Source organism: Coenobita brevimanus, chromosome 84, assembly GCF_032717465.1.
Source record: "Coenobita brevimanus isolate Jiangsu-jjx chromosome 84, ASM3271746v2, whole genome shotgun sequence".
Classification (NCBI taxonomy): Eukaryota; Metazoa; Arthropoda; class Malacostraca; order Decapoda; family Coenobitidae; genus Coenobita; species Coenobita brevimanus.
The window spans coordinates 42,807,546-42,813,547 of NC_137037.1; the positions used below are offsets into that span (position 1 = coordinate 42,807,546).

Consider the following 6,002-nt stretch of genomic DNA (forward strand, 5'->3'; position numbering starts at 1 on the left):
AGGGGAGAAGGGACAGGTCCTCATCGCACCACACCGCACGAGGGTCAACTGCGCAGTGCAATCAGTGACATAAGCTGCAGGGCCTGACAACAGAGCTGGTTTACCCCTGCCACATCATAATGGACCCATCCCCTTACCTTCAAAATTGCCTCAACAAAAGGTCTCGGGGAATACTTGGCTGTAATGGCCAGGTTTCCACAGTCCACTGTGTTCACATCCAGATGAGTCTGGTGTTGCCACATCAAAAACAACAGTAACTACTTTCGGACTCTCACGGCCATCCTGGGCCACGATTTACAAAGATTATGGTCACTGCCCTGTTTTAAGTGAGTGCTTCTTTAATGAGCAGGACAAGAGACATGGGAAGTGTCTGCATTCTCCTTTCTTTGTCCTTCCTGCAAAATCATACCTTATGAAAGCTAACTGCTCATACCGGTAAGTCTTTTGAGAACACAGCCCCCGGATTTTAAGGTTTTATTTCGACATGGCTGTTACCCTTGTTTTTACAAATGCCCCCCCCCCCCATACTCAAAACTGAAGGGAAAAATCTATCAAGAAAAAATATAGTGCACAAACAAAGTTCAGTGTACTGCAGTTATTGTTTGCGAGCCATGTAAAGAACACTGTTGTATGAGCAACTGTAATGATGTTCATAATGAAAAACTGTGCACAAACAAAATTCTGTGTACTGCAGTTATGTTTGTGTGTCATGTAGAGAACATATGTTATATCTGCAACTGTAATGATGTTAACAATGGATGCCACTATTTCATACTAAATTGTTTTATTTAATCATCACTTTAAGTAGTATTGGTCTACTTAGGTCTCATTTGAAGTTTTTTGTTGTCAAGTTACTGATGAATATAAACCTTTCTTTCACTTAAAGTTGCTGGTAATTTATTCCAAAGTTGTTTGGAAGTCATATTATCTGTTTAACTTATCAGTTGCTAACCAGAAACATGTCTCAAAAGTTTTCAGTGAAAGCACCATTTGGCCTACATACATTAAAAGAACTTAAGTGAGGACTTACAGTGCAAATATCATACAGAATGTTGTGGTATGTGGATGTGACATGACTGGGAGGGTTAGGATTGTGAATGAAGAGTTGTGAGGAAGGACTGGAGTATATAGCATTACTATGATGAGAGGGGGTAGAGGCTCAAACACACGGAGACAAAAATTATTAGTTGGATGTGATAGGACTGAGGGGTTAGGATTGTGAATGAAGAGTTGTGAGGAAGGATAAGGGTACACAATACTACTATGATGAGAAAGGGTAGACTGAGATGGTTTGGGCACGTGGAGAAAATGGAGGATGACACTTGGGTGCAGAGGGAAGGTGTGAATGTTGAGGGTAGAGTTGGAAGAGGCAGACTGAAAAAGATTTGGGAAGAGGTCATACTGTGTGACCTCAGAGATAAAGAACTGAAGATAGAGGCTGCTAGAGATCAAGCAGCATGAAGAGATGCCATTGGGTGATCAAGGCTGACACATGCAAGCATGCTGGGGCCATTGTAAATAAATAAGTACAGTACACAATTTCACCAGTTATTCATAGGATGCGTAGTGGATGTTTCCTGAAATATGGACTGGGATGAAAATTAACATTAAAACTGTGAGAGACTGAACAATCTTCAATTTGCTGAGGGCACATTTTCGGTGAATCAAAGGAAGACTTACATGAAATGACAGCCATGGTGATGGGGGAAGCTTGAAAGCAGGCTTAAAATTTATTATGAAGAAGACAAAAATTAAGCTTGACATATTCAGGCCCTTCTAATAAAAACTACAAAATGACGAACGGCAGTGTGCTAAGGAATACATATACCTAGGGCAGGCTGTTTAGGCAGACTCAGTCCATGACAATGAAATCAAGAAAAATTAGGAGTGGGGTGGAGTATTTTTGGCAAACTAAGTAACTACATGGAGAATAAGGAATGTTGTTGATATGTCAAAATAGATGGCTATATAATCAAGGTGTCCTTCCTCTTTTAAATCAAATTGGAAATGCAGTCCTACAAAGTTCTCAAAGCATAAAGTATGAAGTGTTCAGAGAGGAATGGAAAGGAAGATGTTAGCTTCCTGGATAAAGGAACAGACTAAAGAATAGGATATCATTCCTCCAGCCAAAAAGCAAATATGGATGTGGGCATGATACGTCGTGAGGACTGCCTGTAATATATTTTTACCACCCCTAGACAATTTAGGGTCACTGGGAAAAAATATCTCATTGAAAACAGGCTGGAAACAGTGTCCTTTTACCCCTGCTAGAAAACCATCCAGTTTTGCTGCACTGTAACTATCTAAAACTATCTATCTATCTATCTATCTATTGCCAGACGCCTCAATCCCGTTTGGGGTGGCCACAAACAAATCGCCTCCAAGTCGCCCTGTCCTCCGCCATTTCACTGCCCTGCTCCCAACTCACACCCCCCTCTCTCATATACCTCTCCACCCCATCCCTCCATCTCATCCTCGGCCTCCCCCTCCCTCTTCCCCCCTCCACCTCACTCACATACACTCTCTTTGTCAGTCTTTCACCCTCCATCCTCTCCACATGGCCAAACCACCTCAGTGGCAGGCTAATTGGAAAGAACATCGTCTTTCTCTCCCCATACTCCTCTGCCTGATTCCCAACATGGATTCCAATCCAAGCACTCAAACACCCATGCCTTTCTAAGCTGACTCAACTCAGATGGTTTCAACAAGAAACAGTCCATATTAAGAACAACTGTAGTAACAATAGACATGAACAAAGCTTTTGACACATCCTGAGATGCAAAATCTTAAACATGAACAAGAAAGACAATGACAAGATGTGACTGGTTACTTCCTTTCAGAAAGAAAGGCCCAAATATTCTGGTAAATGAATGTTCCAGACTGTACTATCCAAGAGTGTCCCACAGGACTCAGTTCCCTCATTTTCACTTTTTAACTTTCCCCCCCATAACCTATCAACTTTCCCTCTTTCAGTAACAGTATAAATGTGCTATGCTGATCACCCAGTAATACAGTATTTTCGTAGTAGTACTTCAAAATTTAATCTGCAGCAGGAAACTCTGAACAGTATCTATATTCACTAGAACACTGGCTTGACAGAAGGAGAATAATTGCTATGAGATATTCTTTCCAAGCGATCCAACAGTGTCTGGGGGTGGCAAGAATATAATACATGCAGTCCTCATGAATCCCTTCAATCTCTTCACTTCAGACAGACATGAATCTCACATGTTTCAGGTCAAGTTTTCCTCTTTACCCAATCACCTCCGCTGCAGATACATCCCAAAATTCATGGGCATACTTTGAACACGTACACATAATCTTTTCTAAGCACATAAACAACATCAATGCAGACATCTTATAATGTTGATGCCTTGAAGGCAATCACTCCCTTTAAACAACAGAAGGAATCACTAAAGACAGTAACTTAAAAAACACAAAACAAACTTCAATAATAACAATTAAAAAAAATGTACAATGACCACAAATATGAACCACTTGAATCACGAACAAATTAACTCTCAAACAAGTACCATGTGAATATAAGAGGTACAGAATTCATTCCTTCAACACGAGCTCCATCTGACCCACTCAACTGCACCACACCACACTACACCACAAATTACAAAAAATGAATAACTTCCCAACACTGCATGCAATGTCTTGACAACATCCTTCCTCTTCCATCCAACACATTTCACAAACATATACCATACATACACAGGCCCTATGGCTATCCAAAACCTCAGGCCACATAACATCACTCATGAACTCCCCTCTATTCCTGATCTTTCAAGAACCACCTTTCCCAGAGAAACATGAGTGCACCTACGTATACTATGGTGTGCTCATCATCCTTCCCTGCTTCAGTACCAACACAACTCATAAAGGATCTACTATTCCCTCACAATAATGCAGCTTCCCATATCACAACAAACTTAATCACCACATGCACCAAACTAACAAAACACTGACAATCCTTCAACAACCCCAGCAAGACCTCTTGGAGAATGCACCCAAAATGGCTGATTTACTACGGTTCATTAGATTCATGTCTAGATAAGCCTGAGGCTGCAACCACCACAACAGGAACAATAATGACAACACCTCTGCCATATTTTTTCTTGCTACCCCTAAATGCTTATGGAGAGTTTGGGAAGGACTTCTCACAGTGAAGGGGATACATACTGTCCAGGACAGTGAACACCAAATGTTTCACTTTTTTTATTTCTCATTTTTCTCTCCTGGCTAATATTCCTAAGCTGAGAAAGGCTTGTTATCCTTCTCCGTCCACAGATGATTCTCTGTGAAATGATACATGCGGGAGGCAAGTGACAGACATGCCCTGAATATGAAGTCACAGTGGGTCAGTAGGGGAACTCTTGACCCTGAATACGCTATCCTGTGGTAAGCCGAGTGGGGAGGGAGGGATGGAATTCTGTTTTTTTTTTTGCCCTGGATGTCTGGTGGTCTAGTGGGTTAAGATACTCCAGCTGGATGTGGCCCAGAAGAGTTCAAGTCCATAGGATGGATGGAGTTAACTGCTCACATAATGCCACTCAGGGAAGTGCAATTGGTTAGTCTCACACTATATGTCTAGACTGAGTACCCAAGCCCAGGTCCCCTACATTTTTCACACGGCACTGAAGGACTGCATGGTGCAAGGATGTGTTTTCCTCTTGGAAGAAGCATACAGAAATACTGAATGAAAAGTAGCAATGCATATTTGGTAATTCTTTATTGTATGAACATCACTCGATTAACGATGCTTTGTAATTGATGACTGTAAAATAAAGTATAATGAAACTAGTTATTCAATATTATTATGATTATTGATCACATCAATCTGATAACATATATCTTATTATTTTCTTTGTATCTTCAAGCACTGTTATGCACCTTTGGATAGACTCAAAAAATGCAGGGTTTGGATAAAGTCTTCACTAACCATATCACTAACAGGGGTCCTTTCTAACACAAACAATCCGAAGGTTGCAAAATTAAAACTAAATAAATAATGCACAGCATTACTGTTGAAAAATCAGTTAAAGAAGAGTTTGACTACCCCCTTTTTTCATTATATTGTTGCCATCTGCTAACAATTATATTCAGCATTGGATAGATTTTCAAACCGGAGGGGTTATATATAGCTTTAATGAGCCCTTCAAATTACTAAGTTGAATAGCCTGGCAGTAGCAAAAACAGAGGGAAAAAGTTTGGACTCCTTTTAGCCTCTTCAGCATAAGGACATCTTTCCTGTTCATGCTGCCTAATGTTTATAAGAGAATTTTCAAACTCCAACAGAATACACAACAGTCATCAATCCTTTTACTACTACGGGGCTCTAAACTAAAATAAACAAAACAAAGTTTTTAAAAAATTATCAGTCTGCCCATCCACAAAAGTCCTATATATATAGAGTATACTCTAAACTAAAACAAATAAAACAGTTTTAATAAAATTATCCGTCTGTCCATCCATCAGTGTCCCTTATGTACTGTATAAACTGTAGTATTCTAAACTAAAACAAACAAACAAACAAAAATTATCCATCCATCAAAGTCCCTATATATGTATATGCTGGTACAGTGTGTATATATATATATATATATATATATATATATAAAATTTATTATTATTATTACAGATATTATTATATTTATTTTTTATTTATTTTTTCTCCATAAGAAGCATAGAAGCCTGGTCCTAGGCTACTCAGCCTCAACAATTAAGGTGAAGGTGACCTGCCTTACTTGTCCCTTTATGGAATTATGTGAGTAAGAAGCTCCAAGCATCCCTCATATGAACCCTTCCAGGCTCAATTCAATTCAGCTGGAGCACTGTAACCCTCTAAATCTCCCCTAAACAATAATTTTTAAAATGACATTGGCTTGAAGGGATATAACAATGCTGAACCCACTCCTGATAACAATGTATCATAATGTTACCTTGATTTATCTCACCATAAACCCTACTAACACCATTTTCTTACCCTCATTTTT

General features: G+C 39.5%; 1 long non-coding RNA gene across 1 annotated transcript in view; it reads right to left on the minus strand.

The window, feature by feature from the left end:
• The window catches only part of LOC145410202 (uncharacterized), a 50,494-nt gene that overhangs the window by 3,918 nt on the left and 40,574 nt on the right, over positions 1-6,002 (minus strand). The window lies entirely within an intron of this gene.